General features: G+C 37.1%; 1 long non-coding RNA gene across 1 annotated transcript in view; it reads left to right on the plus strand.

Moving 5' to 3' along the window:
• LOC146763287 (uncharacterized) overlaps positions 1–18,606 on the plus strand; it is a 48,726-nt gene that overhangs the window by 27,680 nt on the left and 2,440 nt on the right. The window contains exon 2 of the long non-coding RNA XR_014952442.1: positions 14,542–14,636. This is a non-coding gene — a long non-coding RNA (uncharacterized LOC146763287). The remainder of the gene's footprint in view (positions 1–14,541; positions 14,637–18,606) is intronic.

Here is an 18,606-nt window from a genome sequence, read left to right on the forward strand (position 1 = left end):
AATATATCCTGTTTGTATTTTGGGATGCTGTGGTGATAAGAAAATGGCAAAGTAGAAGCCTGATTTGGACATGAGGCTTGTACTGCCTTTAAAGGGATGGTATTCCAGAGATGGTATCTCTGGAATTTTAGTTAATTTTCCCCAACAGTGTATTGCCACCTGGGGGAAAACTTCCATGAGCATCAGTGCTCCACCTTGTCCAAAACAAAATGTGGTGTTCAGTGCATCTGTTAGGTGGGGACCTGGTCTAATACAGGTTTTGCTGGCAGTAGCATTGCTACTAAGTTTTCTTACCTTCTCCCTCCACTTCATCTTCTTAAGGGCATTTTGGAACTTGAGCTTTTTGGAGCACAGTTTTGCTTCTCAGATGGACTTCAGAAGACCATTGTGATTGTGTTAAGACAGTGACACACAGCCAGATTACTTGATTTACCTCATTAAATCTGGGGATTGAGGCTATCTGATCCCAGGGCTGAGTGAGGATCACAAAGGGAATGATGTTGCTGGGATGGGGAGGAGGCAAAGGGAGCTCTGAGCTCCATCCCTGGTGCCCTCTGTGCTTCTACAGCCCTGCCCCTGCTCCAGGGTGGCAGAGCAGCAGAGGGAACTGCAGGAAGGGCCACAGGTGTGGCAGCCGGGGCTCACTGCTGGCCTCATTCCATCCACAGCTGGACTTTCTAAGCTTTACTTTCAGGAATTTAGGGCACTTCTGATTGTTGATGCCTTTAATATTAAAAAAAAAATACTTAAAGCTACAGGAAATATTTATCTACACAGTGTATTTCCAATAGGTGATATGATATCCATAAATAATGGGAATTTTTTGGTAGATGTTATAGTTTTGTGATAGAAATCATGTTTTGAATAAAAATCATGGCTGCTCTGGACCAAATTTCCTAAAATGACCATTATGATATTTGTGTGTGTGTGTATATATATATATATATATATGTAATCTGGGTTCAATGTGTATTTTTTAGAGGTACTTTACATAAAGCTGTTGAACAAGATACCAGCTGTATGAAGTTCAACAAAGTTAAGTGCACTTCTCAGAATCTAACAAATCTATGTCCTCATAAAATTAAGATACATGAGGAGATACAACTTTCTAACAAGTCAAAAATGTGCAGAATTAAATTAATATTAAATTCCTGACAAAAGGGCTTTGTAAATTACAATTCTTAAATAAACTGTGAAGTTTTTGCAGGATTTTTTTTTTTTTTTTGCTGTTGAGAACAAATATTCTAGAAAGCAGTAAAGATACTCTTGTGCACCAGAGCAGAGGTTCTTGCATTTCAGTGTTTGAGAGTTGTTAGAAGTGTTATTTATTAGTTGTCTGGGATACAAATAAAAACCATTAGAGCAAATGAACTCCTAATTAAAAGAAGGCAAATTATTGTTTCTGGGTATTGAAAGAGGAGAAACATAACATACAGCTGGGATTTTTTTTCTGTACAGTTTTATTGGATGTGCTAGAAAGAAAGTAGTTATTGGCCTTAGATACCCTGAGAATAAAGCCACAAGTTTTAATTAAGAAACCCAAATCGGTTGTTAAATTCTTGCTGTTATAAATACTAAAGATTGACCTCTGAAGTTTTAGAAAATTAACCAGAAATTTTTTATGGTTTGGTTTTAAAGAGAACATTCTGGGCATCTAAGCAAACTTTTCACATCAAGTTTGAGATCAGAGCAGGCTCATTCCAAGCAGTGGGGAGTGTACAACTGGAAGGATCATATGTCATTACATAAATACTTTAGGTTTACAGGTAATTGTGTAGTAGATAACTAGCTCAGAATTTGGGTAGTTTTTGTGCCTGTGCTTCATAACCAGGATAGTTTTCATTATGCTGTATTAAAAATTTAACTGGCATGAATGAATGAAGTCTGCTAAACTACCTCCCCAAGCCCCAAAATGTGAATGTTCTAAGTTCCTGTGATAGCAAGAGATTTAAGAAAAGCCATTCAAAAACTTGTTTTTGTTTTTTCTTCTACTCTGAAATAGTTTGAGGTATGTTTGATTTTCTCAAAAATGATTAAAAGGGATTAATGCGAACATTTCAATTAGCTATTTGCTTTATTGACATCTGTCAGTCCTCGCATCAATAAACTTTGTCTTAGTGCCAAATTTGAAGAAAAAATCACTTTGATTTGTGGTGACCAGGGTTTTTCCACCTTCAGGTCTATTCTGTTGTCAGCTTTTGTACAGGTAGAAGCTGATGTGCAACACGAATTGCTTGTCATTACTTTACATTGACTTTCCTTTTGTGTCCTGTTGTTGCTCACTTTTACAAGGAAGTGTTTTGTTTCAGGGGAGTTACAGCATTGTGATGTTAATTTTAACTGTAGCTTATTGTTATGGTAACTCATTATGGGCAAATGATGGGAAGGATTGTAAATTGAATCTTGTTTTTATTTAGATAATAAAATTTGAATGTGCTAAAGTACTCTGCAGCATTTTAGCACCTTGTTTTTGCCCACAAACAGGAATTTTTAAAAATCAGTTTTCACAGTTGGACTTCAGCAGTTTAATAATAATTCCTAGTGTTTCTTCAGGGTCTGTGTGCTTGCTGTAATGAGTTGCAGTCTGGCACAGGCAGTTTGATCCAAGGCTGGCCAGCCTTGTTAAGGGATGCTGTGCTACCCACACTGGGCTGTGCAGGTTTAGGAGGCAGCTTTGCATGAATCTGCCTTGCATGCTGCAAGCATCTGGGGATCTGCTTCAGGAGAAAAGGTTTCCATCATATTGCTATCATTTATTCAAGGGACAAATAATGGACCCTCATTTGTTACACAGCATAATGAGAGAAAAAGCAGACTGCTATTTAAACATTTATTGAAAATAATGTAGGTGCTTTTATTTCTACTTGTACACCATACTGATTGCTTCAGAAACTGTTTCTTTTTGTTGGTGTTTTTTCTCAGTTTGTTTTCCACTTCTGCTTATATTTCCTCAAACTTAAAGCTACAATAAGAGCAACCTTTTACTCAGTAGTGAAAGGTGTCTACTGGGGGCTCACTGGATCCATCTGTCAGAGAAGGGGAAGAGAATCTTTGCTCAAGCTGGTAGTGAGGGCATTAAACAACAGGTGTCTGTGAAGGGGAATCCCAATCTACCCCACTCCCACCAGTTTGAATCCAGTGCCAGCAAGAGGTGCTTGGAAGAAGAGTGGAATACAACTCCCAGTTTAAAAAAGGGAGGAAAAGGAGAACTCAAAGAACAGGGTCAGTCAGTCTCACCTCTGTCAAGATCTTCCTGGAAGCTAAGAAGACACATAAAAATTGAGGGATAGTGATAGATGATTAGTGATAGCCAATGTGGCTTCACTAAGGCCAAATTGTGCCTGACAGACTTGATGGCCTTTTTTGGGGACGTTACAGCATTGGTGAATAATGAAGAGCAGCTGACACACTCTGCCTGGACTGGTGCAGGGCACTGACACGGTCCTGCTCAACATCCTGGTCTCTAAACTGGAGAAACGGGGATGTGGTGGATGGAGGGGTCTGGGATGACCTGAGAGCTCCTTCCAGTGCCTGAGGGGGCTCCCAGAGAGCTGGAGAAGGACTTTTGGCAAGGGCATGGAGTGATAGCACAAGCCTTTAAACTGGAAAAAGACAGGTTTAGATTGGACATAAGGAAAAAATTCTTCCCCTTGAGAGTAGTGAGGCAGTGGAACAGTTTGGCAGAGAAGTTCTGGTCTTCCCATTCCTGGAAATATTCAAGACCAGGTTGGATGAGCCTTTGAGCCACCTGGTCTAGTGGAAAGTGTACCCCTCTTTGGCAGGAAGATGGAACTAGGTGATTTTTAAAGTCTGTTACAATCCAAACCATTCTGTGATTGCATGATTTGATAATTTCCAGACTGAAATCTCTTTGATTTTACAGATGCTAAAATAACCATTAGATTAAAAGGACTTCAATTTTCTTGCAGATAATACACTTTTTATTTTGTAGAGCAAGGAACACATTTCTAAGGAAGGCAAAAGTGTCTTGAAGGGAGAAATATTTTTTTTTTTAAATAAAGTATTTCACTTTTAGGCACAGATGATGTGGATATTTATGCTAATTATGGTTGAGTCTTGGGGTATGTGTACTGTGGTTGTCATTGGCAACTTAACATTAGGTTCTGTGGGTAATTGCAGCTGGTACCATGTCTGACTGGTAAAAGCAGTATCATGGTTCTGTACTTAGAAGAAGTGACTAATAGTAGGGTTTTTAATGCCTCCCACTGCAAAACAGTGTGTCATTACAGCACTTTCTAAATATATCTAATCATGCATTTATCTTTTCCTGTGCTGATTGACTCCTATTCTCCTGAGATGTATTTAAGTGCCATTTTATCTTTCAGTGGCAGAAATGTTGATAATTTATCCTAGAAAGAAGATGACATTGAACAATATTTTGAAAAGAAAAGGTAGAAGAATTTCAAGTCAGTTTTGCTTCTGTGTTGGCAAGTGCTAGTTCTAGTATTATCTGTAACTTTTAGTAAAAGGAAATTACATTGATTTGAGGGGATATTTGGAGAATATTGGCAGATTCTCCTGTATATTTGTTTTCAGTTGTCAAGGTAATGCATTATTGCACTCCAAATGGTTGCTTTGCCATTTTTTCTTTTATGTAGCTGCAGAAAATATTTAATATGTTTGGAAAGGAAAAAGCTGAGCACACCATTATGCCTTAACAACAGATACATTCAATGACAGATGGCTATGCATGTTGAGTGCTGTTTTTAAGCTATAATTGGATGCTTATGTAAGTATGCTTAGTCAAATATGTGTAATTAAGCTATCTTGTTAGGCAGGCTAACTTACAGGGCAGGCCAGGTCTCAAAGATGTCAAAAGTAATGGTTATAGTGGACTTGTTCTGTCGAAATGCTTACCTAAACAAAACCCAAACAGAAGCATCTGCTGTTTTCAGTTATCACTGTTTACTGCAAGGCCCTCAAAATCAGATGAAGATGAAAATTAAATGACATAAAATGCCATGGGAGGTTTTGTCTGCTCTATTTTTAAACCTCAAACTATGGTATGTGTCTGAGAGAGGGAATGAGGGAGTCACAAAAGACATTTATTCTCAACACAGCTGGTGTCTTCCTTATTGTAATGAGGTGTAATAGAAGTACAGAAATCTCTAGCTGAAGCCAGTAAGTTGGTGGGTACTAAGCAGAGCCTTGAAAATTGATGTAGTTGTCTGAAATCCATTCTTAGTGATTAACATCCTGAATTCACTGTGAACTTTAGGAAAACTACACAGTCCATGAGCACAAAGTGTTCCTGCTTCTTGGCAACCAGCAACCCCAAGCTGCAGATGTACCAGTGTGCTGTGCGCATCTGCTCTTGCTGTGATGTGGAAGGAATATTTTCCCCAGGAGATAAAATGTTTTTGATGTCCAGAGTTGACAAGAGTACTGGGACATTTTTTGTTTGGTCACCTATGAGATGGTCTGACCTATCACTATTTAGCATCAGGATTTTTTTTCTCATATTTATTCTGTTCAACCTACCACTGCTTCTATGCTTGTAGAGAAAGCTTTCATTCTCCTCTCATATTATGAAAATAGGGAAAAGCAGCAATTTGGAAAAGCTCTTCATGCTCAAACCAAGTTTAATTAGTTGCTATGTTAACATGAAATATTTGGCTTGTTTTAGGCCTTTGAATTAATCCAAAGTGCTAAACTTGTCAAAATCATGAAAAATGTGTTCTGTTCTTATATTTCTATTACAATTACTTCAAAATGTGACTGTTAGTGATTAACATATTTATTATGGACTTGCCCAGAAAACAACATTTACTCACAGAGGCCACGGTGTTTTCTGCCATGCAGTTAAGAACAAACACCTCTTTTACCATCAGTGTGATATTAGGAGAAGTATAAAACAAGGCCTGTATTTCAGGCTTGAACTAGGAGGATTATTGTTTTGAATGCTTGCATGTTTTCAATGCACAAATCATACGAAGTTCAATCAGAAGCCCTCTTCTGGCAGAACATCTTTAATAATACCAATATTTGATATTATCTTCACACTCTTTCCTTCAGCAGGATGGGTTTGCAGCAGGTACAGTGTTCATCCACTCTTTTTCTCCTGATTGGGATCTCTAAAAGAGCATTGCTGGTTCCCTACCCATGGGTGGATTCTCTCCTCTTGGTACCCAACACAATCTTTGCTTTTGGCTCTATCTACTCCCCAGAGAAATGAAGGATTACGCGTAGCTTCCATGTTTCTGTCTCCTTGGAAGGTTTTGCTGTCAGTCTAGAACTGTGTGGCCTGACATTGGTGTTGTTTTCTCCAGGAATTGCACAAGGATGATACTGTATTTCTGAATTACTTCCAAGAGGGAGATGCTGCCTAATTAAGTGCTTTAAGCTCAGGCGTTCCAAGTATCTTGCTGCATCTAGTCTGGAGTCTTGAGCAGTCACAAGGTGATTGCAAGTTGCTGGGCAACCAGGAAATGCAGTAAATTTGGAAAATATCAGTATTTTCCCCTGTAACTATTCCCACGCCTTTATAAATTCTGACATATGGATTACTCTTGTTTTCTGTGCATCATCAGTAAGTTTAAAATGTCAGGGCTTTTTAAAAATTAATTAGATTTCCCTTCAAATGAAAAGACAACATATGTACCATTTTAATTGTTGTCATATTTAGACTACAGAACAGAATTGGTTAGAAAATAATTTGGAGCTTTAACCCTTAATCTTAATTTCAGATACCTTACCTTCCATACCTATCAATTTTCAAGGAATATTGTTTGATACAAGTGTTAAGTTGTAAGTAGAATTTTGTTTCTCTGTTTATAAGGTGGATTTTTCATGTTACCTTAACTCTGTGACTAGGTGTTTTTAAATTTGCACTTAGTACCAGATGAGATCTGAAGCAAACCCTCAGCTTCATTAAGGTGTAAGGTACTGGAAAAGATTTTCAGTCTTGGCTTTCCCTGCTGGTTTAAACAATAATATCTTCTGTTGAAGGAAATTCAGATTTTTTTTTTTTTTTTGGGATTAGTTCTATCAATTACACATGTTCTTGGATATGAACTTTTCATCATTGAGAACAGAGTAGAGTATTGGAAGAAAACAAATGCTACTTCTTGTCTGCTCCTACCTTCCTAGACAGAAGAGGGATAAAGCATTTTTGGAAATGCTTTCCTTGCATCTTCAGACAATCTTTTGTTGTGCTGTTGTCTATAGTTTTCAAACAGTTAGAAATGTCTGCATTAGTTTTGACATGGTCAAAGATCCTTTGTTTTTTTTTTTTCTTACTTTCAGTAAATAAAAAAAGGAAACCTTACATTTTTGATGTTGCTGTCTGGTTGCTATTAATGTGAGGGAGAAAAATGTCCTGTTTGTATTTCCTAGCACAGTTCATCTCGATTTGAAAAGTAGTATCACACTTTGGAAAAAAAACCCCAAAAAACTGAAACTACCATGCCAGAGAACAGACAGACACCCTAAATAAAGGAAATGGCTCTTTGAGTGTTATGCGAAATTAGCTTGAGCAGTGAGGAGGCATTAAAGATTGAGCTCGTTCTTCTGGGATTTGGGATTGTTTTCATGATTGATTGAAAACAAGTCCCCTAACAAACCAAATAACAACCAGTAAAAACCCATCTCAAAGACTATTAGAAACTTATTTTAGTATTTAAATGTTTACTGGATTCTAAATAAATGGTAGCCATAACTTTGTTTAGAGTCATAAGCACCTTTGCTCTCACAGCCCTGATTTTCAGTTGTTTAATGCATGTGCTTGTGCAGCAGCTTGTGGAGTTTTAAGTTACAGCAGAAGTATAGCCCAGAGAGGAATTTGTAATAAAGGAAAGCATAGAATTCTGAAAAATTTAGTCCTCACAAACTTCCCACTGTTTTTTGTCTTTCTACATGGTTATGGAAGCCCTTGCAGCTGACTTGATGCAATTCTTTTCATTGCTTTGTTCTTAATAAATGCTTCTAAAAGAGGAATTCATCTATTTCCTCTCACAGTCCTAGTGGGGATGCAGCCATTTTTCACATCAAAGCCTACCTTTTGAAATGTTTGGAAATGTAGGCACCATCTTTTAATCTTTTTCTCTTTGTGAATATTTTCTGCTGGTTTGAAAGCCCTAATTCAACTATGACAGCTTTACACTCCCCTTTCTCTTCAATTGCTTATTGCTCTATCTTCACATCCATGTTGTTGTTTTTAAGCTTACCTTCACAAGGAAAAGTATCTCTAAATATTATTGCCACTGCCAGTGCAGCAGTATGAAACTTTTTTTCTCTCAAAACATAAATTTGTGCTTCATAAAGTACATGAAAAGTTTAGCCTATGTAGTCCAAATGATGTATTAGGATTTCTGTTAATCTGGCCTGGGAAGTAGGTGTGACTTTAGAAATATGAATATATGGATATAGTTCTCTATTTTTATAATTAAACCTACAATGAAAACTTATGTTTTCAAATTAGGTGAGGGTGCAAAATTGATAAAATTTTTGCTGTTAGATCAAAGTCATGACCATTTGCTCCCCTCTTGAAAAATAGATGTAAAAACCAAAATCACTGTCTATTAATCACTTTTTATAAAATTAAAGTTTGTGTTGTAGCATCTGTGTGTTTTGGTATGATGATTTATTTTGGTTTTGTGGGGATATATCTTATAAATATCTAGCAATGAGTGCTTTAGGTGTGGGTAATTGGTGGTTGCTTGGTGAATTCAACCATTATGTTTATCATAATTTTGTGTGCAGTCAAAATAATTTATTTAAATGCAAATTCATTTGAAGGTAACTTCTGTCAGGCAAAGTACTTAAAAAATAATTGTCATCTTTCATTCTTTCAAGTTGGCATGTATATTCATATCTAGCTACAGATGTATGGATATAAAAATATATATAAAATAAAATAATTTATGAGCATTTTCTTACGAACTAATCTAAAGCTGCCAGTTAATGAAAACAAAATAGAAAGCTCAAATTTATTGTATTTTAAATTAGTTTGGAATGTTATTGGAATAAACTCTACTTAAGAGCTCCAGCAGCAAATCCCAGGTACTGCTGACTTAAAATATTACAGACTATGTAAGTGGAGAAGCTGCCAGCTGCTCAGCAGAGATTCTTTAGTCAATGGTCTGTGTGGGAATGTGGCAGTGTTAATGTCAAGTTTAGATGTATTTTCCTGCACCTAATGTTATGTGAATCTATGTGTTGTAAAAGGTTCTGTGAATATAAGAGCTGTTTAAGTTTTGCAAATTATTTCTGTAAAGCTTGGTTTTTCTGGTGGAGAAGATAGTGGGACCATGCTGCTTTTTATTTTGCTGATAATTGTACCTGTATAGAGAAGGAAAATAAGAATCTTACAGTATGTCCAAGCCTTTTTGGATGTATGTTCTGCACCAGACAATTTCATGCAGACTCATGCAATTATAGTCTCAAAGGCTCACTGTGTGTGAAGTTTTTATTTCATATTTCATGTCTAATTGGGAAGGTGCAGCTACTATACTTTTAAAGTTTAATGAAACATTGAGCCTATTTAAAGAAAACCTGATTTTATCTTAATGTGCAAGATGCAGTAAAATTTCCACTTATCTTCCCATCTCTCCAATGTTTTTGTCAAAATTAAACCAGAATTTATCAGCAAAGGCAAATATGTAGTGGTCTTTTGAGTCTTTTCTTTCATAATGAAAAGTTTTCCTGCTTTGTTAATCAGTTTCTTCAAAAATTGAGTTAGATTATTTGAAAAGCTTATCCAATCTTAAAAAGCTTTTCTGTTAAACAGGAGTGCTCAATAAGGATGTAAAATTTTGTGAGACTCATATGTTTCAGTGTAGTCTGCAGATGAAAGCAGTTGGAGGGTGATGATTTAGAAGCTGTTTAACCCCCAACAGAGAAGCCAAAAACATTGTCAGAGAGAAAAGGAATGTTTTTATATTAAAGCATGTTTTTGGAAGCAAAGAGAGAGTCTTCTTCAATCCAGCTCCTTAAAACAAAATGGGAATTCTAGGAGCAGAGATGAGATACTTGGTGTGCTCTGTGTGGTAGAATTGTGGTAAAGGTGAGTTTTCAGCATTCCATTTTCTTTAGCAGTATGTGTGCCATGTAAAGGAAAGTTTTAAAACGTATCAGGGGAAACACAGGTGAAGCTATTTCCATGTGAAGTAAAAATGTCAAAAAAAGTATAATATCCTACTTATAAATGCAATGCTGGAAGAATGGCCTAATCTTTCTGAATTAAAATGAAAGAGAAGAAAAATTATAAATAGGTAGTGATACATAGTTGGCTCCCTACACTTAGATACTTCGTGCAAGTTCTGTAGTTTAGTCTAAGGGGATGTTTCTGAAACATATTATATGAGAATATTTTGTGAATATTTTTCAGACATCACCATTGGAAAAAAAACCCTGAAAGGTCTTTTGGCTATTGTCTTATGTTCTGGAAGGGTTTCAACAATTGCAGAGGTGGAATATCTGATTTGTAAAGTAAGAACATGCATTTGAACTTCAAAGCTCATTCCTTCTTAAGCTGACAAAAATCAAACCATTATACATTTACAAGTCTTATTAAACATATTACTAAATGGCTCAGAACTGTTTAATTTTTTTTTTCTTTTTTGTGCACTAACTTGTCTTCATCACTGGCTGTCAAGGTGATTTATAAAGGAGTTAAATGTTGTTACAGCAATTTGTCATGTTGGGATGCTGACATGTAGAAAATGAAATGGTTTGCCAAAGATTACTCAGCAGACTGATGGAAAAGTGAGAATAGGCTTTAATCTCTTCATTCTGAGTCATTCCAGTCCCATAATCATTGGGCCATGGAATGAAATGTGAAGGATTATAGAGGTTTTATAACGTGATGCTGCTCCTCTCTTCCTGTGTTCTTAATGTGGGTATATGTTGTTTGACAGCTGACTGACACACACACATATTTTCATTTGCTTATGTAACATTAAAATCTTGTGTATCCTTTGCTGGTAGCATTTTTCTTGTTTCATAAACCAAACAGGAATGCAGCTGTCATACTTTCTTGCTTCATATATCCTATACAGAACTTAATCAAGATTATTATTTAAAGGCCTGAGCTTAATTCCCAAAATTTCATGTCCTTGAAATCCATAGAAATGAGAACTAAGCTCCAAATTCATCCCAAGATCCGAGCTTTTCCTTTGAAATCTGAATGTTTATCCTTCTTAAAGTTCAGAAGTGTTAGAAATGTGGATTCACATTCATAATTTACATAAACAAAACAACTACTTATGTCTTTTAAACTCTTTGGAAGAGACAAATATTGTTTTTTTTGTCTAGAATTTTGTCATAGGAGTGTGGGGTTTTTTAATTAAACTGGATTTTATGAACACTGAATAGTAATATCAGTGAAGCATAGATATACATGTATATTCATGTCTTCTCTTCAATGACTGCATCATTATAAAAAACCCTTCTGATTTTCTTAAGTATTTAAGAGTCTATGCATATGCCTTTCAATGTGGGATTTTGATTTGTGTTTATATCTGGTTTCTTCTTGGAAAAAGAAGAATCTACACAATCTTCTCCAAGCAAACAAATCACAGAGGCACTGGGGATAATGCCTTGTGCTACCACCAGGCAGCACTTGCTCCCATCAAGCTGCAGGTCCAGGAGATCATCTGTTACCTCTAACAGTGAAAACTTTTCAGTGGCAGGAGAGTGAAAACCTGTGTGTTTGCATTTGAAGCTGAGTGCATAAACTGGGATGGATGGATGAAGTCACTGCCTGCATTCTGCATGGAAAAAGGAGGGTCAGGCTGGGAAATGCTTTGGCCTGGTGGAAGAGGAGGGAACTAGGGGAGTCCAGAAGGGCCTTGGGAGACTCAGTTTCATTTCTTTGGGGATTTTTCTTCAAGACTACTGGCAGAATAACTCACAGTATTCAGGGTGGGACAGGGAAGAAGGGGGGAGTGGAACTGATGAATTTTTCAAGAGCCAGTAAGAGTTGGAAAGACAATAGTCATTGCATGAACATTTCACTTAGAGGTTTTGGGGGAAAGGGAGGGTTTGGATGGCAGGGAGGGAGAAGTGCTGAGGGGCTGGAAGCTGGATGATGCTGAGCAGGTGCTGTCATGCTGGGGTGTTGGATCTGTGTAGGTTCTGTGTGGGTTCTGGGCAGGTTCTGGGCAGCTCTGGCAGGGCAGGCAGCTGAAGGCAGGGCAAGGCACAGGTGCTGCTATGGAGAGAGAGCACAAGGGCTGCTGGGGGGCTCTGGGGTCAGCCTTGCCAGGGATGTCACAGTCCAGGAGACTGGCAATCAGAATTTTGTCTCCATTTTTTCCCTAAAAATGCACTCATTTTGAAACCAAAATATTGAGATTGCTCTGTTATCGTTGGATAAAATAAGTAGCTGTAACCAAAGTCAAAAAATTCACGTTGCGATCCTAAATTACTGTTTCTATCTTGCAATTAGTCCGTGTATTCAGAATTTACCATATGTGTGCTATTTAATCTTTGATGTTGGTTTTCTTCCCTCTGAAAGGGACAAATCTTCCCCTTTGCTTTATTTCATTTGAAGAGTAAGTGGCAATAACATAAACCTTCTATCTGTCTATGTGGAAGCGAAATTACAACACAGCCACTGCAGCTTGAGTTTACAGCTTCTGTGTTTAGTCAAGTAAAATTGCTTTTAGGTGTCTGGATTTAGGATGTTTGTACAATGTGGGAAGGGGAAAATAACCTTAAAAAAAGAACCCTCCCAGCCTCTGTGATAGTGTAATTTTTCTGAGCTTCATGAAAATTCACCAAGAGGAGTATGATATTTAACAGTATTGAAAATGAAACATCCTTCCCTTATACTTTTTGGGATTGTTGCTGTGTACAATGGGAAAGTTAATGAAAATTTGAAAGTTCTCATACAAGCTGACAAAAAAAAGATTTGCATTTTTCATTTCACATTCATGGCCTTTGTTTGGCAGCATCTTTCTGAAGAAAAGACAGAGAAGCTAAGATGAAAGAATGGCTCCAGCAGTTTGCAGTGAAAACTTTACCTGACACAGGTAGACATCCACAGATGCTGGATCCAATCCCATTCAGGAGAATGTTGTTAGTGTTGTTTTGTGGAATTGACAATTTATTAAAAAAAAAAAAATGGAAAAAACTCTCTCATACTTCAAGCTTCAAGAAATGAAAATGTAATCATGTGTTGGCCAAGTTGACACCAGTTATTGTATCAGGTGAGATCACAGGACTGTGAATTGTATATATACTAAGAAAGTAAACAAGAATTTTTTTACAAAGTTGTGGCAGTGAGTTGGTAGCTTATTATCCAATATTTAAGAAAAAAACCAACCCTTAATCTTTTTTAATAACAATGGAAATCTCCTGTGCTAAATGAATCTCACTGAAACCACTTGCTTGTGTTTGCTTGTCGTACCCACTAGAAGGAATCAATATGAAAAAACCTGGCATAACTGGCATGTATTATAAATAAAGCTGTCTTGAGGACTACATAGTGATTTATCAAAATAGACTTATAAGTGTTCACCATCATCAATCATTTCACTAAATATTGGTTTAGCAAAAATATATTAACATATAAGCACACAATATTGCAGATGAAAAAGGAACTTTAAAACATTTTTGATTTAAACTTTGAAAAATATAAAGGATCTCAGACCACAGAAAAATGATATGTGTAACTCAGAGGAATGCACATTAATAATTTTGTACTTTATCGCTGTTGTGCATTTTTGTTTCGCTGCTTAATTTGACCAAGTGAATTGCAGGTTTAATTTTCCTTTTGTGTTTTATTCAGTCTTAATATGCTGGTGACATATTTATTTGACTACGTACTTAGTATTTCATGGAATGGTTCAAGTTGGAAAACACCTTTAAGATCGAGTCCAGCTGCTAACCAAATTACCAATCCAAACCCCAAGCAGCAGAGCTACACATTTTTAAAGTATCTCCAGGGATAGTGACTCAACCACTCCCTTGGACAGCCTGTTCCAGTGCTTGACAGCCCTTTAAGTGAAAGAATGTTTTCTAATATCCAGCCTGAACCTCCCCTGGTACAACTTGAAGATGTTTCTGAGGTCTTATTGTTTGGGAGAAGAGCCTGACCCTCACCTGGTTAGAACCTCCTTTCAAGGAGTTCTGGGGAGTGCTGACATCCCCCTGAGGCTCTTTTTGCCCAGGAGGAAGCCCCAGCTCGCTCAGCTGCTCCCCAGCAGGCTCAGCCCCAAGCCCCTGTCCTGTCCTGTCCAGCTCCATCCCCTGCTGCCCTGGGAACTGGGGCTGCTGGGGGACCCTGACCTCCCCTTGGGGTCCCCCCCGTTTGGCAAAGCCCCCTGTGCACTGTGCTAGAGTTCTCTGCTCTGAACTCTGCTAGAATTAGACCCAGACTGGTGAAAAACAAAGGGATTGAAAAATGCTGCAAGGACCCTTATGAACAGATGGTGTGATTCTGTAAGGGTAATTATATCATGATCCTAATTAATCACAACAGGACTGACCTTTTACTGACTCATAAAATAATTTCATTTAAAGAACCTTCCATTGAACTTTTATTTTTATTTTATTTTTGCCTTTTTTCCCCCTTAGGTCAGCTACCCATATGCTCTGTATGCAGTAGAGCAGCTTCAAGAAATGAAAATATAATCCTGTGTTGGCCAAGTTGACACCAGTTATTGCATCAGGTGAGATCACAGGACTTAGAGGTGAACTTCTGAACTGGTGAGTCCAACCCTTTGTCTTCTCAACTCTTATCCCATGTCTGTGTTGTATTCTTCTCCTACTGTCAGTAAGTTTTATTTCCCAACATTATAGTCATTAATTCAAGTCAGGTTTTTAATAAATTATTTATCTCCTGGTATGTCATGAGGAAATTTTATCAGTTTATCCAGGGCCTAGGTTAACCTATGTATTTCCAATCATAAGACCCAAATAATTTCCTCGACCATTTCTGTTAAGAGTTTGTCTGGGATTTTTCTGTTTAATACTTCTCAAGACTGGTTTTACCCTTGTGGTTAGGACTTTACTTCTTCAAATATCAATGCTCAAGTGTTATCTAGTTATTCACTTTAGTGCATTTTTCGCTCTAATTATGCCTATTGGGAACTTTAACTGTTACATCTTAAATGTCAAAATACCACGTAAATTACTGCTTCCTATGGGAAAATGATTGTTTACTACTCTGAAAAGTCATGAGATGTGATGATCAAACTATGAACAGAGAAAACACAACTAAAGCAAATATTTAATGTGCATTTTCATTTAAATAAAAACTACTCTGTAGCTTTGAGGGGTTTATGATTTTTTATCCTGGTTTTTTTTTTGGTTGTTTTTTTTTTCCCTTTTTTCTTTTCACTTTGATCAAGTGTTCTTAAGGAAATGACATGAAGTGTACGTGGTTGTTGTCTGACTATGACTTTTCTGTTGTTTCTGTTGTTGCCAATTGTGTGCTTTAGTCTAAAACTCTCCAAAACTTTTACGTAGTGCAGCATAATGAACTGGTCAAGTGAAGTGCTTCAATTCTTGATCCAGTAACTACCAGTAATGAGACATGAAATGCTGTAAAAAATCAAACCCCTTGGGGAGACAAGATGGTTTTGAAGAGAAACTGTGCCATTATGTGCTTCATAATCCTTCTGTCATTTCTAAATGTGCCAATATAATAGTTCAGCAGAAGGAAATGTGCTGAAGTATATTTTGTGCATTCCAGGTGTTTCAAAGAGTGACAGTGGAAAGCACTCAGCTATGTGTGTTGTTGCATTTTTACATAGATAATACTAAAATATTCTGAGGATCACAGCAGCTCCCAAATAATGAGAAAAGAAAGTGTTTTCTACATGAACCCATTATGCACACACATAGCATAAATAATTTTGATTCTTTCATCTTCCTTTAATTTTGGCTCTACTGCACATTCTTCTCTGTTGGAGCTGCAGAATTCTGCCTGGACTGTTTGTATTTCTCTTGTCTCATGGGGGAGTCTTTAGGAAGCAAACTTCCCATCTTTGAATTAGAGAAAAGAGGCCACAACAGCTGTTCCTGTTTGGTTGCTTTTGTCTTTTAGGGAGTATTGTTCATGTTTCTTCCACAGATTTCCCAAAACCTCTCCTTTGTTTGATACCCTCACTTTTCTAGCATAGTAGAAATCTGATTTTTTCTTGTAATGTGTAGGTGACATGACAATGGAATGAAGTTATTTGCTTTTAATTTCTGTTCTTCTTTTTTTTTTCACTTTTTTTTAAAAAAATGCTTTGTTTTAATTCAGTGCTTTCTATTCTGTTTGGGTTATTTTAACTCAGAGAAGAATACTCATACCTGAACAAATAGATGAAAAAAAGTTAATTTTTGAACATTTCAAAAAAGGGGACTAATTTCCCATTTAAGAAAAAAGAACTTTTAAATTAGATGTCAGTTTAAATAGCAGACTTTTTTCAAAAAGAACTTTTTGAAATATTGAGGAACTTTGTTTTGAGAAATGATAATTAACTATAACTGGGAAATGTAAAACTTGGGTCTTCATGTTGGTATTTATGCAAATGCCTTCCCTCAGCTTAAGAACCTGGCAAAATCTCTTAAATAAAACTTGGAAATGCCTATGTGTAATTTTTTAAAATCAAACAATGTTTCTATAATATGCAAAGAAAGTAAAGTTCTTTTTATCTTTCTTAGTGTTTTAAAATACCCTCTATTTTACTCAAGAGCTTGGTTAAAACTGTGTGTTGATTTGAATAGCTTTCATCTCTTTAATCTCTCTTGCCTATTTCCCTGAAACTGAAGCAAAGTTTTGTTCTGAGGTGCTGGCAGTATTTAAGGTTGCACAAAGCCTGAGTGGGTGCAGTGTGAGTGCACCCACCTCGTGGATGCTGATGGGGTTTGATGGTGCCTCTGCAGGATCTCAGTGTCTGGCACTCTGCAAATATTTATTTGCTGCTTATTTTTGCAGTGGAAGGTTGTTGCATCGCTGACAATGTCATATCATGTTCTCTGTGCTCTTTTCATAATCTCTGTCAAGGCAATAACATTAATTTGTGTCTATTTGAATAATGCTCATTGTCACATGGAAAGAGATCTCGAGACAAGCAAGGGATTTGTTTAGCAAAAACACTTTTGAGAAATGGCAATTTTGAGAGGCTTCATTTTACAGGAAGGGATCAGAGTGGCTAAACAATTCAAATCCATGATTTTTTATCTCAGTGTGACCATTTGCTGACACACTGGGTGTAGGATAAATGAAACTCGGCTTCCACAGTGCAATCTAAATGCTTCATAAATGCAAACTTTGTCTCAATTGCTGATTGCATCTTTTTTATTTGTTGAGTGATCCCGAGTTCTTCAATGTATGTTTGTGCTTGCTACAGGAGTTCTGAGTGCCTGGTGCTTTGTCTTTATTCTTGATGCCACAGGCACACTGAAATGAGCTTTTCAGTTACACCAAATACATCAACCCAAAACTAAAGAGATTCCACCTGTAAAGCTATTGCTGCAGGAATGTGATTCAGAGCAATGAAGAAGGTTTGAAGAGGAGGCAGTGTGATTTGACTGCTGTGGCTGAGGCAGCTGCTGGAGCTTCTCAGGCTGGAATTAGTGGTCTACAAGTCAAAGATGTTCTTCTTAATTAGGCAAAAGATTAGAGTATGGTGCAGACAAAATTGGGTAATTCTAAGAACTATTAGGAAAAAGAAACCTCTCTCTGAAATCAACCCCAGCAATCCATCACCAGACTAAAAAGACTCAATGACCCTGCACTTAAAATTTCCTGAATTAAGCTGAGGTAATCAGACAGGAAAAAAAGAGATAGTTTTAAATTATTCAAGATCAGCTACTTATGTACCCTGCAAATGCAGTGGCAGGAAGTAGTAGCGCTATAGGGTTTTCTTTACATAGGTGTTGTGACATAAGCACTGAGTAGGCATTTTAAGGGCATTCTTAAGAATGAAAAATGAGCATAAAGTATAATTGAGAAAAAGGTGGACAAGGACCATAACCAGTTTCACTTTACAGAGAGACCAATGGCTTTCCTTTCTAAAATAGGAAAAACAAAGCATGAAAGTGGATTTGATTAGTTTTCATATGTATCCATATTTAAGTATGACATAACCCCCCCCCCCCCCAAATCCTATTTATTTAACTAGGAACCAACACTGACACCAGTTTGTCATACATTATAAAATATACTCGGAAGGTAACAAAAATTCTGCTAAAGCAGAGTTTACATTATAGTTAGGAGATCCATGCTGCAGCTTGTTGGCAATCTTCAAACTGCAGGTATTTCAGAGTGGCATTGAGGCCAAAGAGCCAAATATTAGCACATTATCAGGAAATATTACAGGGATGTCAGTCTGGTACCTAATTACCAAGGGATGTCAAGCAGGGGGAAACTGCATAGCCTGGAGCTCCATCCTTTTATGTATAAAAGCAGTTGTAATTGGGAAAATGAAGTGCTGTGTGTACAGACTAAGGGCTATTCTGTGTCTTCTAAGCATATGGAAACATTTCTTGTGTTCTAGAACTGGAAGGCCCCAAGGAGAATGAGTCACTGTTGGATAAACCAGCCTACCAGCCAGCAAAGTTTGATGAAAATGTTTTGGTCAACACTGTCCTTTCCAATAGACAGGAGTATGTTAGGGGTTGTCCTAGCATTTTTGCCATCTTATT

Source organism: Lonchura striata, chromosome 4A (genome assembly GCF_050655825.1).
Source record: "Lonchura striata isolate lonStrDom1 chromosome 4A, ASM5065582v1, whole genome shotgun sequence".
In the NCBI taxonomy this organism is placed as follows: Eukaryota; Metazoa; Chordata; class Aves; order Passeriformes; family Estrildidae; genus Lonchura; species Lonchura striata.